This window comes from Mya arenaria, chromosome 1, assembly GCF_026914265.1.
Source record: "Mya arenaria isolate MELC-2E11 chromosome 1, ASM2691426v1".
NCBI lineage: Eukaryota > Metazoa > Mollusca > Bivalvia > Myida > Myidae > Mya > Mya arenaria.
In genome coordinates, this window is record NC_069122.1 from 9394415 (window position 1) to 9418721 (window position 24307).

At 37.0% G+C, this 24307-nt stretch overlaps 1 protein-coding gene across 1 annotated transcript in view; it reads left to right on the forward strand.

Annotated features, from left to right (window-relative positions):
• The first annotated feature begins 1545 nt into the window (after positions 1 to 1545).
• LOC128231975 (uncharacterized) overlaps positions 1546 to 24307 on the forward strand; it is a 44760-nt gene continuing 21998 nt past the window's right edge. The window contains exon 1 of the mRNA XM_052945288.1: positions 1546 to 1632. The gene's annotated coding sequence lies outside the window, so the exon portion shown is untranslated. The remainder of the gene's footprint in view (positions 1633 to 24307) is intronic.

The following is a 24307-nucleotide window of genomic DNA, read 5'->3' on the forward strand; positions in this document are numbered from 1 at the left end:
AGGGGTGGTCATCACTGACTGATATGGCCACCTTTAGTAAGGGGTGGTCATCACTGACTGATATGGCCACCTATAGTAAGGGGTGGTCATCAATGACTGATATGGCCACCTTTAGTAAGGGGTGGTCATCACTGACTGATATGGCCACCTTTAGTAAGGGGTGGTTAGCAATGACAGATATGGCCACCTATAGTAAAGGGTGGTCATCACTGACTGATATGGCCACCTTTAGTAAGGGGTGGTTAGCAATGACAGATATGGCCACCTATAGTAAGGGGTGGTCAGCACTGACTGATATGGCCACCTTTAGTAAGGGGTGGTCAGCACTGACTGATATGGCCACCTATAGTAAGGGGTGGTCATCACTGACTGATATGGCCACCTATAGTAAGGGGTGGTCATCACTGACTGATATGGCCACCTATAGTAAGGGGTGGTCATCACTGACTGATATGGCCACCTTTAGTAAGGGGTGGTCATCACTGACTGATATGGCCACCTTTAGTAAGGGGTGGTCATCAATGACCGATGTGGCCACTTACAGTAAATGGTGATCATCAATGACTTATATGGCTACCAACAGTAAGAGGTGATCACCACTGACTGATATGGCCACTAACAATAAGGGGTGATCATCACTGAGCAATATGGCCACATGCAGTAAGGGTTGATATTCACGGACTGATATGGGCACCTGCAATAAAGGGTTATCATCACTGACCGATATGGCCACTTGCAGTAAGGGTTGGCATTCACTGAGCGTTATGACCGCCTACAGTTTGGGGTGATCATCTCTGACCAATACGACAGTTTATTTTTTTAAGAGTGGAATTTAAGCCACAGTAACTGTTATATTGCTCACGCCCAAAAGCACCAAACATAAAATGTTTGAAATTACTAAAGCAATTGTGCACAGCGTAAAATGGCTATTTTGTCATTTTCTTTGCTATTCTACTGATAGTGTTTAAAAAATTACCATATTATACCCAACAATAGAGTGTTTATTTTCATTAGGCCAAAAAAAATAATTGTTTGTTTAGGGTAACCTTTCCAAAATTTCTAGGTAGGGTAGGTATGGATTTTGTTTTCGAAATCCGTCGTGAAGTTCAGAGTGTTTTCTTGCACATGGCAGTCTTTCCTACATTACTGTCATTGCCTGACTTTGTTTTATCATATAAACAATAATTCTGATTAAAATCTGCATTTATCCGCGCTTCGTAACTCTCTATTCGCTAACGAATATTTTTTTTGCTCAGAAACGGAAAAAAATAGTTAGGGTCGGCGCATTTTTATAGGTAGGGTCGGGTTACCCGAAACAGACATATTTTTTTTAGGCCTTATGAAAGAATCAAAACTACATGTAGTTCGTCTCTAATCATCCTGAATAGTGTGGTTAATTCATTGTTCAGGAATATCACAAATTGACTAATCCTATTCACACACTATAAAGGAGTTGGTGTCGTCTTTCGAAATCCGATACAAAGGCTAATGAGGCAAATATAAATTTGGAACACAGAAAACTTAAAACAAAGTTAAACAGGCCATCAAGTGTACAAGAACCAGATTAGGAAATTCGTAAAATAATTGAAATAACCCGGGAGAGAAAATGGGATAGACGGTGCTCAAGTAAATGTAAGTATTAACATATTACATCCATTTCGCATTAATATTTTACCTATCATGGGGCATTGCTCTTTAAAATTAAAATTAATAAAATATGTACGTAAATCTAAACATTCTAACGGAAGCAAAGCCCACAGCAAGATATATCTGATGTGTCCATTGTCATCTGTATTGTAATTAGCTTACATTAGCGTAAAGTTATATGAACAGTAACCGAACAGTGATAATCTGATGTCCGTTGTCCTGTTTTGATCATTTTAGCAGCCGCCAGTTACTGGTGTTCTGTATGGAAGTACCAAGGGTAACATTTAACAAACCATATCAGTGGTCGTCTGTATGGAAGTACATAGGGTCAAATTAACATACCATATCATTGGTCGTCTGTATGGAAGTACATAGGGTCAAATTAACATACCATATCAGTGGTCATCTGTATGGAAGTACCAAGGGTAACATTTAACAAACCATATCAGCGGTCGTTTGTATGGAAGTACTAAGGTCACATTTAACTTACCATATCATTGTTCGTCTGTATGGAAGTACCAAGGGTAACATTTAACATACCATATCGGTTGTCGTCTGTATGGAAGTACCAAGGGTAACATTTAACACACCATATCGGTGGTCGTCTGTATGGAAGTACCAAGGGTAACATTTAACATACCATATCGGTGGTCGTCTGTATGGAAGTACCAAGGGTAACTTTTAACATACCATATCGGCGGTCGTCTGTATGGAAGTACCAAGGGTAACTTTTAACATACCATATCGGCGGTCGTCTGTATGGAATTACCAAGAGTAACATTTAAATTACCATATCACTGGTCGTCTGTATGGAATTACCAAGAGTAACATTTAACTTACCATATCTGCGGTCGTCTGTATGGAAGTACTAAGGGTAACATTTAACATACCATATCATTGATCGTCTGTATGGAAGTACCAAGGGTAACATTTAACAAACCATATCAGCGGTCGTTTGTATGGAAGTACTAAGGTAATATTTAACGTACCATATCATTGTTCGTCTGTATGGAAGTACATAGGGTAACATTTAACAAATTATATCACTCGTCGACTGTATAGAAGTACCAAGGGTAACTTTTAACATACCATATCGGCGGTCGTCTGTATGGTAGTACCAAGGGTTACATTTAACAAACCATATCGGTTGTCGTCTGTATGGAAGTACCAAGGGTAACATTTAACACACCATATCGGTGGTCGTGTGTATGGAAGTACCAAGGGTTACATTGAACATAACATATCAATGGTCGTCTGTATGGAAGTACCAAGGGTAAAATTTAACATACCATATCATTGATCGTCTGTATGGAAGTACCAAGGGTAACATTTAACAAATCATATCATTGGTCGTCTGTATGGAGTACCAAGGATAACATTTAACAAACCATATCATTGGTTGTCTGCATGGAAGTACCAAGGGTAACATTTAACCATCCATATCGGCGGTCGTCTGTAAAAGAAGTACCAAGGGTAACATTTTACATACCACATCAAGGTAATATTTTACATACCATGGTAGTGGTCGTCTGTTTGAAAGAACGTAAGATAATATTTGAGATATTCTAGAAGTGGTCGTCTGTATGAAAGTTCTTAAGATAATAATTTAAATACCAGGAACTAGTCGTCTGTATGATAGAATGTAAGGTTATGTTTTACATACCATGGAATCGGTCGTCTATATGTAAGTACTTAAGGTAATATTTTACATACCATGGAAGTGGTCGTCTGTATTAAAGTACTAAAGGTAATATTTTACATACTACGGTAGTGGTCGTCTATATGACAGCACTTAAAGCAATGTTTAACATACCATGGACGTGTCGTCTGTATGAAAGTACTTAAGGTAATATTTAAATACCACTGAAGTGGTCGACTGTATGAAAGTGCTAACAGTAATATTTTACATCCCATTGAAGTGGTCGTGTATTTAAAAGTGCTTACAGTAATATTTTACATCCCATTGAAGTGGTCGTCGGTATGAAAGTCCTTAAGGTAATGTTTAACATACCATGGAAGTGGTTGTCTTTATGAAAGTGCTTTCGGTAATGTTTTACCAACCATGGAATTGGTCGTCTGTATGGGAGTTCTAACGGTAATATTTTACATACCATGGATGTGGTCGTCTGTATGTCAAACTTCAGGTGGAATTATACCTACCATGGAAGTGGTCGTCTGTATTAAAGTACTAAAGGTAATATTTTACATACCATGGAAGTTATCGTCTGTATGAAAGAACTTAAGATAACATTTTACATACCATGGTAGACATTTAAATACGCTGGCTTGTAGCTTTAGTCTTGTTGATATGATGTAGATATAAAGATGTTCTCATCTTAACTCTTTAAATGCATAAATTTCACTGATATCAGTTGATCAGGTCTTTAATCCCAGAAGTGAGTCTTCAATTATAGGCAGATCCGATTTTCATCTTGTGACGACAAGGTCAGAGCACAGATCTTTATTTTGTGGTTCTTGTTATGTATAATTGTCTTATAATCTTATCAAATTTTGTCACAGATTTTTTTCTTTTAGTTCTTGAAACGTCTTTTTTGAACTACCAACCCCCAAAATAAAATAAATTTCGGTTATGAGGGGTGGGTGCAATTCGAAAACTTACGCCCCTAAGTTACGTTCCCTCCGCGTCAAATCCCCTTGGTTGATACCCAAAGACACAACCACGTTCGCATCCTATAACTTGTATAGCATGCCTCATTGTCACTTTAAAACAAAATTATGTTGCCTACCGTTTCAATACCCGGAGGTCAGGCCTATGAATAAAAAAATGTTGTCTTAGTTTGTTCAAATTCTTCAATTCAACAAGTTTGACCGTGCACCAGGGGTAAATGATTTGACGAAGACTTTCATACCTGAAATACTATAATCACACAAGGCCTTATTGAAATATAAAATATTGTGTAAAGGATAGCCGAGTATTAATGATAGGTATGTTATACAATAATAAAGTGATGCAAAAGTTTTATGTTTTTTTTATAAACTATTCTTAGTTATTTGAATTTTATCAAAAAGAAGTCTTATCCTATCCCAGATTTTTGTTTAATCATTATTAAGGATATCCTATACATTCCGACACATTACGACTGCTTTGAAGCGGACAATAGCATTATGAAACAAACCACACCGAAGGAACTTAAAGTTAATTGTTCAGTCTATGTGCCTTTATACGCTATGAATTACTATAGCTGACTAATGATTGTTGAGATAAAAACAATGACAACTTCTGCACAGGTTGTGCTTGTTAACGTCGCCTTAATTAGTTGATTCAAAATAAATAACATTTTCAAAAAGATAGCAAATTCTTTTGAAAGGCTATTATTTATCATGTTGTGTGCTGAACATGAAATAAGTGCGCTTTATATAATTCAATTGGAGTGAGGTTGTTTGAGGTGACAGTCGTTCATATTCATTGTCCGTTTTAAAGCATTACATGATATCCCTTGGCTGACACCCGGGTTCGTTTCTAGTCCATAAAAATGGAAAATTGTACATGGAACCATGGAAATACCGTATAACAAGCTCACAAAAATAACGCCGTGTACTTTTTTTAAAAAGAATAGAATATTGAAATTAAATCCTACAGTATATGCTATTTAAACAACATTTATCAACGGACATGCTTCTTTTGCATTAATTTACTTGGCGAATTTCCTTCGCCGCATTCATTCGGACCACTTCTTAATCAAAACGTAATAAGACTGTAAGTGAAAGCAGCAAGCCAAGAATACCGAAAATCGAAAACTGCTACGAGGGATACTATGAACTACGCTCCAGTGGTCAGATTCTTAAGCCCATACGGCAACGTGTACAATTGTTTATGCTAATATTTACATATTCAAAACCAAACACTTGTATTTGTGGTATTTTGAATGTATGTTTGTTTTAAAAGTGTTTGTTAAACTTGGATGGGACCAATTCTCTAGGTTGTCATATATTGCCTTGTATGGAAAACCGCTTACATTACTGATATTTTCAAGTATCAATTATGTTCTTGCTGTCAATTAAAATCCGGTCCCCATATTTTATTTGTTAAGTTTTAGAACCGGCAATTAATCGTACTTGAATGTTGCGTAGATTTGTATATATGTTCCTATGTTAAAACATACTTTTGCATGTATTGTTTAGTACTTAAATAGTAGATCTGAAATTTAGAAAAAAAATGGTTCAAATAATTTAATAAGGGCAATGTTGACCACGCACCAGGAATTAATTACTTAATGACACTTGTATAGTTCAAATACCAAAACAGTTGTTAGTCTCAAATACGTTATAATTCAAAATGTAAGCGTTAAGTGATTTCTTATGATAAATATGAGATCCATGATGAATGTGTTTGTAGTGCGGCAACACTTCAATAAATAAGTTTAGACATAAGCAAAAGCCAGGTCTAACATCTTAGGTTCAAGGAATGAAGATTCAACACGCAATAAGACTATATATTTTATTACTTCAAACATTACATGTTTGCTATGATGCTATCAGCAGAGAAGTCGACTCAACTAAACTATTTGGAGGCGGTGCCAATATAGCTTCACATGCTTGACAAGTTGACATTTAAATAACAATTGACATTAAATCCTCTCTCAACTCAGATTGAAATGCACATGGCTTATACAATAAGCATTGTTTTTCAAAAAAGGATAATCGCCTTCTTATTGAAAGTAAAGTTTAAACAAGTTTTATCAAACCTAAATTCATTGTTTACTTTTGATAAAGTTTAATAAACCATAAAAAATAACACACACAGCGTTGTGAACCATTTCAACATTATCGCAATTATCAAGAGTTAAAGGATATCAATTTCAAAATAATATGTGCGGCTTGAAAATACGGGATATAATCTTATGAATGAAATTCCATAGCATAAATGAGTGTAATATTTCCAATATTCTAAACTGGTGCTCAATAGTTTAGACTGGTAACTGGAAGATTTTTTTAAGTTATAACATTTACATGCTAAGTAATACTCATCTAACTTTACTTAAAAATCAACAACAACATACATACATGTGGATATACACTGACTTTTTTAGTAGTTTAAGATGAAATTATTTACACATGTACATGCATCCTCTTAATCTTCTAATAACTTATCATTCCATCACATTAACACATTCACATAGCTAATTACACACATAGTCTTTGAGAAATTCCGGCGGATTTCTATCTCTTTCTGATATCCGGAGCTGTACTGGAGCTGCTGGTGGAGCATAGTGTGAAATGTTGATCTCTTTTTCATTGGTACCGGAAAGCGGATGGATTTAGAACAGTTTTAAATTCTAACGAATTTCTTGTGATTTTCTTGTCTTCCCGCTGCGCGGTTATTATTAAACCTTTCTTTTCAATGATCGCATATGCTTTTTGATCAAATGGTATCGAGGGTTTATTGCGTGTTTCTTGTTTTGCACGTATTCGATCTGCCATTTTTAAGTTTCAGTATTTTGCCTGTCGTATTTTCTCTTCATATGTTTTCATCCTCTGTTAAGCTTTGAAGTCAATCTCTTTTGTCTGTTGGTGCATTACACATTTTATTTATTTTGGTTGGTAACGGTAGTTTTGTGATTATGGGTCTTCTAAAGAAAAGTTCATATGGAGTTTACTTTGTACCTGCCTGCGGTGATACGCGGTAATTTCTAAGATGAATGTATAGGCTGGTTCCATAGAATTGCTTCTATGAATTTGCAGACTGATTCATTAAACCGTTCAACTTTTGCATTTGTTCGCGGACACATTGGAGTTATCTTTCTGTTTTCTAAAACCCATTTATGAAGCGAATTGTTTAAAATATTCCCATTCATCGGTTGAACATTGTCAGTTTTGAGGACTTTTGGTATTCCATCTTCAGACATTATTTTATGTTAGATAGGTTATACTGTCTTTGCTAAAAGTGATACTAGAATACTTTCAGGGATGCAGTGTTTGCATTTTAGTTCATCTTGCTTGTCTATGCATGTAAACCACACATTTTCTCGTAGCAACTCCTTGGTTTTGACAATACTCTGATGTCCTTCATCGGCAATGTTCATTACTTTCTCCTGTTGTGATTTCTGTATCACCAGCTTTTAGTCATGAAGTAACTCTTCGCCATTTTCAAGATACGCGACTGTAAGTGCGTTCTTACACCGTACAAAAGTCTCAACCACACTGTTTTGTAACTTTTTCAATGTCAAACAAATAAGACAGCACCGTTTTAGGTCGTTGTCCTTGCGTTTCTCACGAATAACTTCACTCAATTTCACTGCCTTTGTTTCATCATGACGTGCTATGAATGACACATATTCTTCAGCGCGCTTTGACTGTTTTGTTGGCTTTAATCTAGATGCATTTGGATGTCTTCTCAAATAGTCAGACATGTTTGACTCATCCGGTCTGTATTTCATCTTGATATCGTACGCTTTGAGCCTCATACTCTATCGCTAAAGTCGTGGCTTTGACTTTTAATTTCCATATATTTGTTTTAAGGTTATTCGACACCAATTAAAGTGAAGAAGTGTCCACACAAGTAAATATGTCAATGCTCTATGGCCAATACTTTTGATTGATTTTCTCGTTCTGTTTGCGAAAACCGCGTTTCCATATCAGTTAGTAAATCGCGTTACATACCATTTGGACATCCTGAAACATTATTGTTGCTTTCCAACAGACCTTACATTGACTATGTCTTCCATTTCCAATTTCGGGTTAAAATAGATCATGACGGTGTCGCTACTCAGACTATGATGTAAGCTTTCAAAAGCATCTTGCTGTTGCTGCCCCATTCCCATTTAGTTCCTTTCTTGGTCAGCCTTCGAAGTGGATCAGTAATTGTGGAGTAATTTGAAATAAACCGTATTACGTAGTATGTCATGGCTAGAAATTGCATATTTCCAATTCATTTTTTGTTGGATGAGCATTGTTGATGACGTCACATTTTTGTCGGTTTAGCAGAAACTCCATCTGCGCCGGATATGTACCCGAAAACCTCAAGCTTATGTTGGTAGAATTCACACTTATTTCTCTTCAACGTCAGGACTTTTCCTGCAACCGGTTCACTACGGCGTCCGACCGTTTTTCCTGCTGGGCATGTGTCTCAGCATAAACGATGATGTCATCGCTTATATTACGTACGTAACGTATTTTGAAATATGTCTGCTGCACTGTTTAACCGAAAACTGAGACTTTGGTAACTTCGAATTCGAACGTGCTCTGTGAACAGGATGACGTCGCACGATTCCACACAGAATGATAACCCTGATTTAAATTCAGTTTTTTTCGCTCTATTCAGGTCAACAATCATGCCATCAATTGTCGGTATGATATGCCGTGTTCACTTTAAAACTTTATTTGCTTGTCGCATATCAGCGCAAATTCTTATTTGCCATGGATGTTGGCTTAGGTGCGACGACTATCGACGATACCCAATCTGTAGGACCGTTCACTCGTTCTATGCCATCAAGGTCCTCCAGACGTTTCAATTCCTTCTCCATCTGCTTTCTTTGGTGAAAAGGTATACGTCTATGTGGTTGTGTAGCTGGTTGTACATTAAGGTACAAGTCTACTTACACTTGAATCGTCTCAGTCCAGTAAACACTAAAGTGTTTTTTTTCTGACACATCATCGACCTTGCCTGTTCGAAGTGCATGTATTTCTTATTACTTGTACATCGACAGATGTAGCATATGGCAGCAAATTACCAGTACTGCATGCAGTCACAAATATTTCAGCTGTAGCGCATTTCAATGCCACTTTGGAATTTTCCACCAGGAGTTTCACGTGTGCTTTGCGACCATAAGCGTACAAGTTCGTACTTTGTGTTAGTATTTTAGTTTAGGTTTCATATAAGTTTGTTTTCGTCCAATACATTTAAGGATGATCTAGGTTCTATAAATCTGAAAGGAGTTAATGATTAGTCAAAATGCATAATTTGTGTCACTTTGGTCACTGTCATCACTTGAAGAATAGCCTTTTTAATTGTGTGCTTTCTGAGATTTCAGCAGTTTTGAGCTACATAACTTCTCAAAATGATTTTCTTGTGACAATGAATACACTCTTTTCCCAACGCTGGGCACTTGGATGTGTGAGGGTAATTAAATCAACAATTACGCCATTTACTCGATTTTGGAATGTGCGGTTCTCTAACAAGAATGTTTGATTTTTTAAATTTACGTTTTGTATTTTTATTTGCTATTTCACCGGCACCATGTGCAATCGCTTGTGTTTCTTTAATAAATTATTCTAGAGATATTTCCTGTTTAAGGGCTTTTCGCTATAATCTTGTAGTAGAGCAACCCTGAACAATTTGGGACTTTATTTCCTTTTCTATTTTCGCAAACTGACAACTTCCACACAATTCACCGAGTCGAGTGTGAAATATTCCAATCAGTTCATTGGCATCTTGTTTTGCCTGACTTCAAACTCCGTGAACTTTTGGGGTACAAAGTAGTCCTTTTGTTTAGCTAGCACTATCTTATAGTCTTCTCCTATGTGCGGTAAAGTATCAAAAATATCATTGACGTCCTTTCCAGCATAGTGGAGCAGTTAAGCTATCGTCCGTGTTTCATCCTTAATGCCTTACCCACGAGTTTGTTTTCCTGTCTACTACTGTCTACACTTTTGACCACCTGGTGACTACCGCTGGTTAATTCACAACCAAGTTCGGAAACATTGGTAATCCTTGTGCCATTTTGTAAAGAAAACATCAATGTTTCATGTATGAATCACCTTAATGTCACAGTATCATTCCGTTGAAGTTAATTAAACTTTAAACCACCTTTGTGTTTATTCTTGTTCTATTGTTACATCTTAGGGTTTTAGGGAATGGCGATTCAACACGCTATAGGACTATATATTTTAATTCTTCTAAAATTACATGTTTGCTATGATGTTGTTAGCAGAGAAGTGAACTCAATTATAATATTTGGAGGCGGTGCCAAATTAGCTAGGCATATGTGTTTTCTTGTTCAGTACGGGACTTAAATTGTCCAAACGAAGACAGTCACAAATATCATATAATGTATATTTTCAGTACGGGACTTTAATTGTCCAAGCGTCAACAGTCATAATTATATTATGGTTTATATTTTCAGTACGGGACACAAAAATTGTTAAAGCGTGGATAGTCATAAATATCACACTGTATACAATTTCAGTAGGGGACGTAAATTGACCAAGCGTGAATATTTATAAATATTACATTCTATATAATTTTAGAACGGGACTTAAATTGTCCAAACGTCGACAGTGAAACATTTCACATTGCATATTCATTTAGTACGGGACTGAAATGGTCCAAGCGACGACAGTCATAAATATATCATTGCATATATTTTCAGTACAGGACTGATATTGTCTAAGCGTGGATAGTCAAAAACAACAGTGTATATATTTTCATTACCGTCTTTAACTTGTCAAGTTTGATACTCATAACGTGCATTGACTTGGACCTATTCTTTTACTATGGTATTGAAGCGGAAACATATTGTTTTTTTTAAAATTACCGTTCAAATCAACAGTATGTACACCCACAGATAACCTCTTATTTTGTGAATAATTTTATCTTTAGTAAAATCTTTGGAAAAATCTTGAACACAATTAGAAATTGCTGACATTGTTATACCTGAGTGATGCCGGTATATGACTAAAAGATCCCATCACGTTTAGGCAAAGAGCTTTGCATTTGAATACAACAATATGAATTGAATAACCCATTATGAGTATGGCTTTTGTTATTTTGTCCAGTTGAATACCATTTGTGCTATGAATGAGCTAAAGGGATATCAACATGACTGTTTATCATATTTACAAATGAAAAATATGTCAACAACTTTATCAGACTTGAAGTAACCAAGTCTGTGTTTATGTAATATTACAGTCTAAATAACTGATTTTTAAGAACGTTTTCAAATGTTGACCTTGACATTGACAATTAGTGACCCTAATGTGTAGTATGTTAGAAAGCTTGGCAAATGTACGCTACTTACTACAATCACTAAAACCAATATATGTTTGTGTAAAATAGATATAATACATATAGCATACATATAGTAAGAGTAGTAAGACATAGGCTCAATGAACGGCAGCCATCTTGGCCGTGTTTTTGGACACCATGATAAACTGCAAGGCGCCAGCTGTCAATTTCGAACACTCCCATAAATATGTACATTTAAACGCTCAGGACAGAAATGAACACAAATACCCCTAAGGACTAGACTATTGTAATGTTTGAAGCGTTTTGACACAGCGTGGTTGCAGTTTCTATATATACAATACATGCCACTTTGGAAAATCATTAGGCTACATCAATAGGAAAAATATGCTCAAATTGGTTCACAAATTACAATGTGATCATCATTTACCGATATGGCCACATACAATAAATGGCGAATTAAAATTTTAGAATATGGTGCCTTAATATAAGGGGTGATCACGTATCGATATGGCCACCTTCAGTAAGATGTGATCATCACTGACCGACATGGCAACCTTCAGTGAGGGGTGATCATTACTGACCGATATGGTCACCTTCAGTAAGATGTAATCATTAACGACCGATATAGCCACGTATAATAAAGGTCATCACCATTGACCAAAATGACCCACTACAGTAAGGGGAAATAATCACTGCCCGATACTACCATCTACTGCAGGAGGCGATCATTACTGACTGATATCGCCACCTACAGTATGTCAAGGTACAGTTAGCTTTGTTCATCACTGACTGGTATGACCAGGTACAGTAAGGGATGATCATCACTGACTGGTATGACCAGGTACAGTTAGCTGTGTTCATCACAAACTGGTATGACCAGGAACAGTTAGCTGTGTTTATCACTGACTGGTATGACCAGGTACAGTTAGCTGTGTTCATCACTGACTGGTATGACCAGGTACAGTTAGCTGTGCTGATCACTGACTGGTATGACCAGGTACAGTTAGCTGTGTTCATCTCTGACTGGTATGACCAGGAACAGTTAGCTGTGTGCATCACAAACTGGTATGACCAGGTACAGTAAGGGATGGTCATCTCTGACTGGTATGACCAGGAACAGTTAGCTGTGTTCATCACAAACTGGTATGACCAGGTACAGTTAGCTGTGTTCATCTCTGACTGGTACGACCAGGAACAGATAGCTGTGTTCATCACAAACTGGTATGACCAGGTACAGTTTGCTGTGTTCATCTCTGACTGGTATGACCAGGAACAGTTAGCTATGTTCATCACAAAGTGGTATGACCAGGTACAGTTAGCTGTGTTCATCACAAACTGGTATGACCAGGTACAGTTAGCTGTGTTAATCACAAACTGGTATGACCAGGTACAGATAGCTGTGTTCATCACAAACTGGTATGACCAGGTACAGTTAGCTGTGTTCATCTCTGACTGGTATGACCAGGAACAGTTGGCTGTGTTCATCACAAACTGGTATGACCAGGAACAGTTAGCTGTGTTCATCACAAACTGGTATGACCAGGAACAGTTAGATGTATTTATCACAAACTGGTATGACCAGGAACAGTTAGCTGTGTTCATCACAAACTGGTATAACCAGGTACAGTTAGCTGTGTTCATCACTGACTGGTATGACCAGGTACAGTTAGCTGTGTTCATCTCTGACTGGTATGACCAGGAACAGTTAGCTGTGTTCATCACAAACTGGTATGACCAGGTACAGTTAGCTGTGCTGATCACTGACTGGTATGACCAGGTACAGTTAGCTGTGTTCATCTCTGACTGGTATGACCAGGAACAGTTAGCTGTGTTCATCACAAACTGGTATGACCAGGTACAGTAAGGGATGATCATCTCTGACTGGTATGACCAGGAACAGTTAGCTGTGTTCATCACAAACTGGTATGACCAGGTACAGTTAGCTGTGTTCATCACTGACTGGTATGACCAGGTACAGTTAGCTGTGTTCATCACAAACTGGTATGACCAGGTACAGTTAGCTGTGTTTATCACTGACTGGTATGACCAGGAACAGTTAGCTGTGTTCATCACAAACTGGTATGACCAGGTACAGTTAGCTGTGTTTATCACTGACTGGTATGACCAGGTACAGTAAGCTGTGTTCATCACAAACTGGTATGACCAGGAACAGTTAGCTGTGTTCATCACTGACTGGTATGACCAGGTACAGTTAGCTGTGTTCATCTCTGAGTGGTATGACCAGGAACAGTTAGCTGTGTTCATCACAAACTGGTATGACCAGGAACAGTTAGCTGTGTTCATCACAAAATGGTATGACCGGGAACAGTTAGCTGTGTTCATCATAAACTGGTATGTCCAGGAACAGTTGGCTGTGTTCATCACGAACTGATATGTCCAGGTACAGTTAGCTGTGTTCATCACAAACTGGTATGACCAGGTACAGTTAGCTGTGTTCATCACAAACTGGTATGACCAGGTACAGCTAGTTGTGTTCATCACTGACTGGTATGACCAGGTACAGTTCGCTGTGTTCATCACTGACTGGTATGACCAGGAACAGTTAGCTGTGTTAATCACAAACTGGTATGACCAGGAACAGTTAGCTGTGTTCATCTCTGACTGGTATGACCAGGTACAGTTAGCTGTGTTCATCACCAACTGGTATGACCAGGAACAGTTAGCTGTGTTCATCACAAACTGGTATGACCAGGTACAGTTAGCTGTGTTCATCTCTGACTGGTATTACCAGGTACAGTTAGCTGTGTTCATCACAAACTGGTATGACCAGGAACAGTTAGCTGTGTTCATCACTGACTGGTATGACCAGGTACAGTTAGCTGTGTTCATCACAAACTGGTATGACCAGGTACAGTTAGCTGTGTTCATCATTGACTGGTATGACCAGGTACAGTTTGCTGTGTTTATCACTGACTGGTATGACCAGGAATAGTTAGCTGTGATCATCACTGACTGGTATGACCAGTTACAGTTAGCTGTGTTCATCACTGACTGGTATGACCAGGTACAGTTAGCTGTGTTCATCACTAACTGGTATGACCAGGAACAGTTAGCTGTGTTCATCACAAACTGGTATGACCAGGTACAGTTAGCTGTGTTCATCACAAACTGGTATGACCAGGTACAGTAAGCTGTGTTCATCTCTGACTGGTATTACCAGGTACAGTTAGCTGTGTTCATCACTGACTGGTATGACCAGCTACAGTTAGCTGTGTTTATCACTGACTGGTATGACCAGGTACAATTAGCTGCGCTCATCACTGACTGGTATGACCAGGTACAGTTAGCTGTGTTCATCTCTGACTGGTATGACCAGGTACAGTTAGCTGTGTTCATCACAAACTGGTATGACCAGGAACAGTAAGCTGTGTTCATCACTGACTGGTATGACCAGGTACAGTTAGCTGTGTTCATCTCTGACTGGTATTACCAGGTACAGTTAGCTGTGTTCATCACAAACTGGTATGACCAGGTACAGTTAGCTCTGTTCATCACTGACTGGTATGACCAGGAACAGTTAGCTGTGTTCATCACAAACTGGTATGAGCAGGTACAGTTAGCTGTGATCATCACTGACTGGTATGACCAGGTACAGTTAGCTGTGTTCATAACAAACTGGTATGACCAGGAACAGTTAGCTGTGTTCATCACTGACTGGTATGACCAGGTACAGTTAGCTGTGTTCATAACAAACTGGTATGACCAGGTTCAGTTAGCTGTGCTCATCACAAACTGGTATGACCAGGTACAGTTAGCTGTGTTCATCACAAACTGGTATGACCAGGTACAGTTAGCTGTGTTCATCACTGACTGGTATGACCAGGTACAGTTAGCTGTGTTTATCACTGACTGGTATGACCAGGAACAGTTAGCTGTGTTCATCACAAACTGGTATGACCAGGTACAGTTGGCTGTGTTCATCACTGACTGGTATGACCAGGTACAGTTAGCTGTGTTCATCACTGACTGGTATGACCAGGTACAGTTAGCTGTGTTCGTCACAAACTGGTATGACCAGGTACAGTTGGCTGTGTTCATCACAAACTGGTATGACCAGGTACAGTTAGCTGTGTTCATCACTGACTGGTATGACCAGGTACAGTTAGCTGTGTTCATCACTGACTGGTATGACCAGGTACAGTTGGCTGTGATCATCACTGACTGGTATGACCAGGTACAGTTAGCTGTGTTCATCACTGACTGGTATGACCAGGTACAGTTAGCTGTGTTCATCACTGACTGGTATGATTAGGAACAGTTTGCTGTGTTCATCACAAACTGGTATGACCAGGTACAGTTAGCTCTGTTCATCACTGACTGGTATGACCAGGTACAGTAAGGGATGATCATCACTGACTGGTATGACCAGGTATAGGTAGGTGTGATCATCTCTGACTGGTATGACCAGGTACAGTAAGGGGTTATCATCACTGACCGTTAAGGTCACCAACAGTTAGGGGTGATCATCACTGACCGATATGGCCACCAACGGTAAGGGGTGATCATTATTGACAGATATGGCCACCTGAAGTAAAAGGTGATTACTACTGACCGATATGGCAACCAACAGTAAGGGTTGATCAATTTTGACCGTTAAGGCCAACTTCAGTAAGGGGTGACTATCACTGACTGGTATGACCACATAGAGTAAGGGATGATCATAAGTGACCGATATGGCCACCTGCAATAAGGGTGATGATTACTGTCAAATACGGCCATTTGAAGTAAGAGGTGGAAATTACTGACCAATATGGACATCAACAGTAAGGGGTAATCATCACTCACCGACATGACCAACTACAGAGGTAATCATCAATGATCGATATGGCCAACTACAGTTAGGGGTGATCATCATTGACAGATAAAGCCAACTTCTGTTAGGGGTGATCATCACTGACCGATAAAGCCAACTTCAGTTAGGGGTGATCATCACTGACCGATATGGCCACCTACAGTTAGGGTTATAACCACTGACTGGTATGGTGAACTACAGTCAAGTGTGATCATCACTGACAAATATGACCATTTAGAGTAAGGTGCTATCATTACTTATTGATGTGGCCACCTACAGTAAGGGATGATACTCACTGACCGATGTGTCCACCTACAGTTAGGTGCTATCATTACTGACTGATGTGCCAACTTACAGTAGGGGGTGACCATCAATGACCGATATAGCCATCTGCAATAAACGTTGATCCTAAACGGCCAACTACAATAAGGGCTGATCTAAATGTACATGGAGTCTTATGTTTGATGATGCCAGTGTAAAACATCATTTTGACACATCCGAAATCAATCCTTATGAATGTCTAAATACAGTTGCAAATGCTTTTGCAGTGATTCAGGTAGATTTATATAAGTCATTTCAATCTTTTTCCTAAAAGCAGGGTTATGTTTTATTGTGAATGATCGTCATATTTAAATGTATTAATTATATTAGATATTTAATTTATCTATATAGATAACAAATGCGTGTCCTAAACACGAATGAATAAATAGGATTTTCCTAATGTCCATTAGAGGTTTAGTTTAAGATTGCATTCAAATGGGTTTAAGCGCAATTATATTGAACAATCTTTCTTATCAATATTGATTTTAAAGTGACACTCTTACTTAAAATCAATACATACACATGTATAACGAACATCAATTTTGACTGATAAACCTTTTACTGCTTACCGAATAATGCATTTATGGAAAACAATAACAACTGATATCAAGATTGTAACCGTGTATTGAATAGTAGAAAGCGCAAAAAATATTAAATGATTGGTGAATGCTAAAAGATTTACTGTGGTCTACTATAGTCTTATAAGGTAGAAATACCGTGTTTGATGTTCATTTCTTTCAAATTAAACTTGGTATCTTTCATAAGAATCATTGTTTTTGACATTTATTAATACTTTTGGATCATTAAAACAATAGTATTAACTGTGGTAAATCTGATTAGGAAGTAAGAGTGCATCTTTAAGGAATAAATATGTTTCGCTTATCGCTCGCTTCGGGTTTTATGAAAACTGACAAAATATGTATTTTTAATTTTTTTCGCAAGCTCGCTTCATTTTTTTTGGGCAAAAATCCGAGGAATGAATCATTTATTTGTAGTGGCCTTTCATATCTTTTGGAAGCCGATACACCAACGCAATGTGATTTCATTGAAGTGGACAAAAGCTTCTATGAAACAAATCATGCTTAAGGAACATTCAATGTTTAGCTATATTTGCATTGACAAGCAATGATTTACTTTTTGATAGTTGAGAAAAACAAACAATGAGAATTTATGCATTATGGTTACATTCCTGATTTTAAACAATGGGTATTATATATGTCATAACAAAGTCATCGCTTGTTAACATCGCATACACTTGAAGAAGGTCACGCTCCGCTGTCGAAGTTTGTACTAAATTGCGCAGACTTTATTGGATAAAGAATTACGTTTATTCAAGACAAAGTAACTTTATTTGGAAAGCGTAACTAATAAATAATAACAGCAATCATTTATCATTTTGTTTAATGACAACACGAATGCGATCTATAAAATTAAATTGCTGATCATTTTTGGAAGCGGCGGTTGTTTATGATTCTCACCCTATCGAAGTTGTTCAATTATGCATTGAACAATGTCGAAATCGCGTGTTAATAGCTCACAAAAATAACACAGTTGTTGATTTTCATTTGTAATCGTTTGAAGAATAAGACATTACATATTTAGCCAAACAGAAAATGCAATTGTAGTCATACTTTTTCACCGAACATACAAATTCATTTCATTTACTTGTACAGGATGTTCACACCGAATCAATTCGGATAATTTCTTACTCAACATATCATAAGACAGCAAGTTATAGCAGCAAGTCAAAATACCCAAACTCGAACATTCCTTCGTATGGCTGTATTAATCTCCAATAAGAATTTTGCGTGCGGTTTTCAAAATGAAACAAATACACAAGATAATTTACTTTGAATATCAATTAGAACCGTATAATAAATAATAATAAATAATACTACGTTTCAAAGTTTGAAGCAATTTGGCACAGCGTACTTGTAGCTTTAAATGCAAGTAATCCAATTTCTGAAATTATTTCGTTCAAGATTTCATATGAAAAATAAGCTAAAATTTGTTACTCATGGGGTATTAAAATTCTTTTTTTTACCCAAAATAAGAATTTACAATATGATTTTAAGTGTATTTGTGCATGTACTTAATAACTGTGGTCAATGACAATGGTAACAAATGTAACTATGTAGTATCTTCGTATAAATGTATGAGGAAACCTATCTAATTAGTCTATAAAACAATTACGGTATAGCAGGTGGAATTCAGATCGACTTTTGTAACCCGATATATACGCTATTTATTAAAATACAAAGTTTAAGCTTACCATAACTAAATACTGAAGAACGACATATATGGTAATATTTCAATCAAAAGTTCAAGCGAAAGGAAATGGGATAGTCACACATTAAAGTCGAAACACAGTATTTCTCTTTTGTTACTTTAAACAATAATTTGATTTAATTGTAATATTGACTTTAACAAACAATACTTAAAGTTTACCTTAACTTTCTTACACAGACGTGGGCTAAGAACGAGAAGGCTTGCACGTTTTTATCAATATTGTTATTAGAAAGAAATATACTCAAAACAGTTTCGATCTGAAGGTAACATTTCCTTCTACCACTTTACAGTATTGATATCTCCATTGCCATATTTGTATAGATTAAACTTACATTAGCGTGACTTAAATCAAACCCGTTTTCCCACGTCTGTTTTTAAAACATCAAGCAGCCTCAAATCAATGGTTGCCTGTATGGAACCTCAGTTTGGACTCGTTGTTTTAAGACCGCAATGTCGGATAAAGACAAAAACATAACAAACAAGAAGAAACTATTAAGTGAAAACAAGTGTCTTTCTTCCACCTCAGATAAGTAGATCCAATAATTTAACCATGCTAGAAATTCTTATCTTGCCCACGGGCGAAGATAAAATGCCCGTATGGAACTCCATTTTAATTGTCGCCACATTGTAATTACCTCCCTTGTTGAAGACATTCGTCTGAAGCATCATAGTAACCTTGTCTTGTGGCGACATTTAGAATGCTAATTAACTATTTATCGCTTCAAAAGTCACCATAAAAAAGTTTTCACGCATATTTAAAGAAATAATGCTCCACTTTCCTCCGAACTATTTAAAGACCGATTTGACTAGTAACATAATCTGAATCACTGCGAGCATATCCATGACAACCACGAATTATCAAATATCCATACGCATTTATTTTCACTACGCACAAAAGAGTTCCAGCAAAAATACATTTTTACACAATTTTGTTTAACTGAGGTGAGAGAAAAAGCATCTACCATAACCGCTCGTGTTAGATAGGTTTATCCCGACCTTCGCGCAGGGTGTTTTACGGAAACTCGGTAAACCTCGGTTCCGCAAAACACCCTACGCTCGGGTCGGGATGAACCTATCTTACACTCTCGGCCATGGAAGATACTTATACTCTCATCTGTCATGTTGTCGGTTTGATTCCTACGAGCGAATCTTTCGACTGGTCTGTCAAAGCGGATACATTATTGTTTGTTATCGAAGGGAACTGACTCGATTTTCTTCACTTATGCTACATTTAATTGTACCTCTACCAGGAATGATATGTACTTTATATTGCTTAGCTTCTTATGTCCTGATGGAAAAATTGTGTACACTTGTAAATGCTTAATTTCATATACAAAACTTCAAAGCCACAGCCAAAGGCATGGATTTGTAGTGTTATGATAGTATATTTGTTTTACAAGTTTAACAAACATATTTGTCAAACTAGATGGGACCAGTGGCTAGGTTGTCGTTTATTGCATTGAATGAAAATCCATTAGAATACTGGTTTGTTTAAATAGAGGTCTTAAATTGTACTTTGAGGGTCATTTAAGTGTGTAGTTACTGTTAAATATGAGAAATTTACAACTATTGTTTTTGTTAAATGCGCTTTATTGTAGGACGGAATAAAGTATTGCAAATAATTACGAGTGTTAAAACTAAGTTACCAGAATCTGGATCCATTCAGCAAATATTGATGGTTACTCAGTTATCGTCTTTGAAGACCACAATTTTCATAAACGTTAATAACGGCTAATAGCGATTCGTTGTTGCATGATTGGTTGATTGACATTATCATGCGATGTTATCAATGTATCGTTTAAAGTCAAAACATACATCTCTATTGTTTAAGCCCATGAAGTCTAGTGGTAAAGGGAGGCTGTTTTCTAATTTCTTTTTACCTTGCCGGCATGGATTAAACGATATCATTTTTTCTGCAATTTATTATATCAGATGTTAAGATAATAATACAATAAGTGTTTTTCAGATGCATTACCGGAAAAAAAATTATTTTTGGTCGAAACACATGAACAAGTCCCTTCAAACTCAAACAGACGCGCTTCAGGACTAATTTGTTTTACAAACCATTATATCTGATATCCGTCAACAGCCATAAGGCTCGTATGAAATTTGATACACTGTGTAAACGATAAGCGAGTTTATATGGTAAATGAGGTCAAAGATGTACGTGTTTTAGTGAGACAATTCTTTAAGAAGAAGTTATTTGAGTTTTAAAATCTAAATATTGTTGAATTATTCTTTTTTCGTAATTTGTGTTTCAAAGACATTGAATAATACTTTTGGGTTTAATAAGTATATTGTAGTTACTGTTAAATAGTAGGACTCTTCAAGCAGATTGCTCTTTAGGAGTAAATTCTGAAGCAAACTGAAGTGCATCAATTGACTTCTCTAAAATGAACATAACTAACCTTGAATTTCAATAAAATGTTTTTGAAAAACACAATATCCTTTCCAATCAACTTTTCTTTTTAATTTAACATGAAAACACATGCTGTAAAAAGATTTGATTAGAAAATGTGTTCGTGTGTAAAACATGAAAACGCTCTCGATTTTAAGATTACTCTTTATATTAACATACATAATTTGTTAAGTATATTCTATAGCCGGGAGTGCATGATAGGTTCATCCAAATCTGAGCGAGAGTGTTTTTCTGTTGAAATGAGGTTAACAGAGTTTCCACAGAACACGCTAAACGAGAATTGGAATGAACTGTTCTCTCAACCTAGGAAGGTAGATCCAAAAATTTGGCCATGCTGGAAATTCTTTTCTCCCACCTCAGATAAGTAGATCCAATAATTTAACCATGCTAGAAATTCTTATCTTGCCCACGGGCGAAGAAAAATGTCCGTATGGAACTTCTTTTAATGGTCACCACATTGTAATTACCACCCTTGTTGAAGACTGTCGTCTGTAGCGCATCATGGAAACCTTGTCTGGTGGCAATATTTAGAACGCTAATTAATTATTTCTCGCTTCAAATGTCACTATAAAACAGTTTTCATGCACATTTCAAGAAATAATACGTCACTCTCCTCTGAACTATTTAAAGATCGAATTGACTGTTAACATATCCCGAATCACTGCGCGCATATCCATGACAACCACTTGCTATCGCATATCCATACGCAATTATTTTCACTAAGCACAAAAGAGTTCCAGCAAAAAATACATTTTTACTTAATTTTGTTTAACTGAGGTGGGAAAAAAAGCATCTACCATAGCCGCTCGTGTAAGATAGTTTCATCCCGACCCTCGCGCAAGGTGTTTTGCGGAAACTCGGTAAACCTCGTTTCCGCAAAACACCCTACGCTCGGGTCGGGATGAAACTATCTTACACTCTCTGCCATGGAAGATACTTATAATCTTGCTCACGGGCAAAGATACAACAAGAACCCGTATGCAATTCATTTTTATTGTAATCACACAATTACCTCCCTTGCTGAAGGCCATCGTCTGTAGCATCATGGAAACCTTGACTTGTGGCAATATTTAAAGTCCAAATTAATTATTTCTCGCTTTCAATGTCGCAATAAAAAAGTTTTCGCGCTCCGTTTAAGAAATAATGCTGCCCTCTCCTCAGAACTATTTAAAGAACGATTTAATTATTTACATAATCTAAGTCACTGCGCGCATATCCATGACAACAACGAATTATCACATATACATATATACGCAAATTATTAACACTACGCAAAAAAGAGTTCCAGCGAAAAAATACATTTGAACTTTATTTTGTTTAACTAAGGTGAGAGAAATGCATCTACCATAGGCGCTTGTGTACGATAGGTTCATACGATCCCTCGCGCTGGATGTTCTACGGAAACTCGGATAACTTTGTTCCCGCAAAACACCCTTCGCTCATGTTGGGATGAACCCATCTTACACTCTCGGCCATGGATGATACTTATGATCTGAAACGAGCGGCCATGGTAAATGCTTTTTCCCCACCTCAGTTAAACAAATTATAGTAAAAATGAATTTAAATATAGTTTTACATACGGGCACTTTATGTTATCTTTGCCCATGGGCAGTATAAGGTTTTCCAGCAGGGTAATATATTTGGATCTGCTTACCTTGAATGATAGAAAACAACTACTATAATTAACCACACATATGTTTCTTTTTATTTTGTGTCAGTTTGTGCATTCATTTTAGTTATGTATGCAGATACTGTTTTTGAAACGCATGCACGTACACTGCTACATACATGAACATACAATAATTTCACATTGTAAATATCACTTGCGAATCGTCCAAGCTTACTTTTCAATATACGCCTAAAATGCATGATTTCGGACTAGAAATTGTTAAAATGGTCTTGATGGAGTACCCTTAAACCCCCTTTCCAACACTTTCGAATATGTTCTGTACTGTGTCAAACGGTTACACCCTAATGCACGCCCCCTAACGACAAATCCTGAATCCGCTCCTAAATATGGCAGAGAATTTTAAGATTTTATAATGTACTGGTGAATGTTCTAAAGGTGGGTACTCGTCAAATCGTACAGATTATGTTGGCTATTACCAAACCTTAACATGTAATAAAAAAATCCATTTCGAATTAGATGAGCAATATCCGGCCAGGAAGCTCCATTGACAATTGGTGATTTAATATAATGTTATTCATTACCGGAGTGAGGATTACCTCCTAGTTGTATCAAAGCAAACTTACCTAAAATGCATGATATTTATAACAGGTTGTTACGTCAACAATGAAATATTCGGCAGTGTACATCACAGAATAAGCTCGGAGCACGGTTATCTTGTCCGACATCGTACAGTTGCATAGTGACTATCGTCATATAGCACAGGTTATGCCTTTAAGAGCATGTGCTATGCAAGCTGGCATTTTCAAACTTCATAAAACTTCCACGGCAATCATAAAGGTGTTTAAAAATAAACAAATTGGCTAATTAGTACACATGTCAAGTGTACAAGCCGTCGGAAAGAAAAGGATGCATACACTCGATACAATTTAGCTAAAATAGGTCCAAGAAAGGCTTATTTTATGTAAAACAAAATATGTATTCGCGTATTTTTCTATTTTCAAACAATCGTTCAGCTTTAACATTTAATAACCTTTTTATTAAGGCCTCGAGAAACATAAGTAACACGTCCGGCATCCGGGTAGGCGTTTATCTAATGCGATAAAATTGATATAAACTTACCAGATCAAAATATCCGCCATTTCGTTCATGTTGAACATTTCTCTGGCACTCTTATTTAAAATCAATACATACACAACAAATAACAAACATAACTTTTAAGTGATAACCCTTTTATTACTTACAAAATAATGCATTTATAGAATA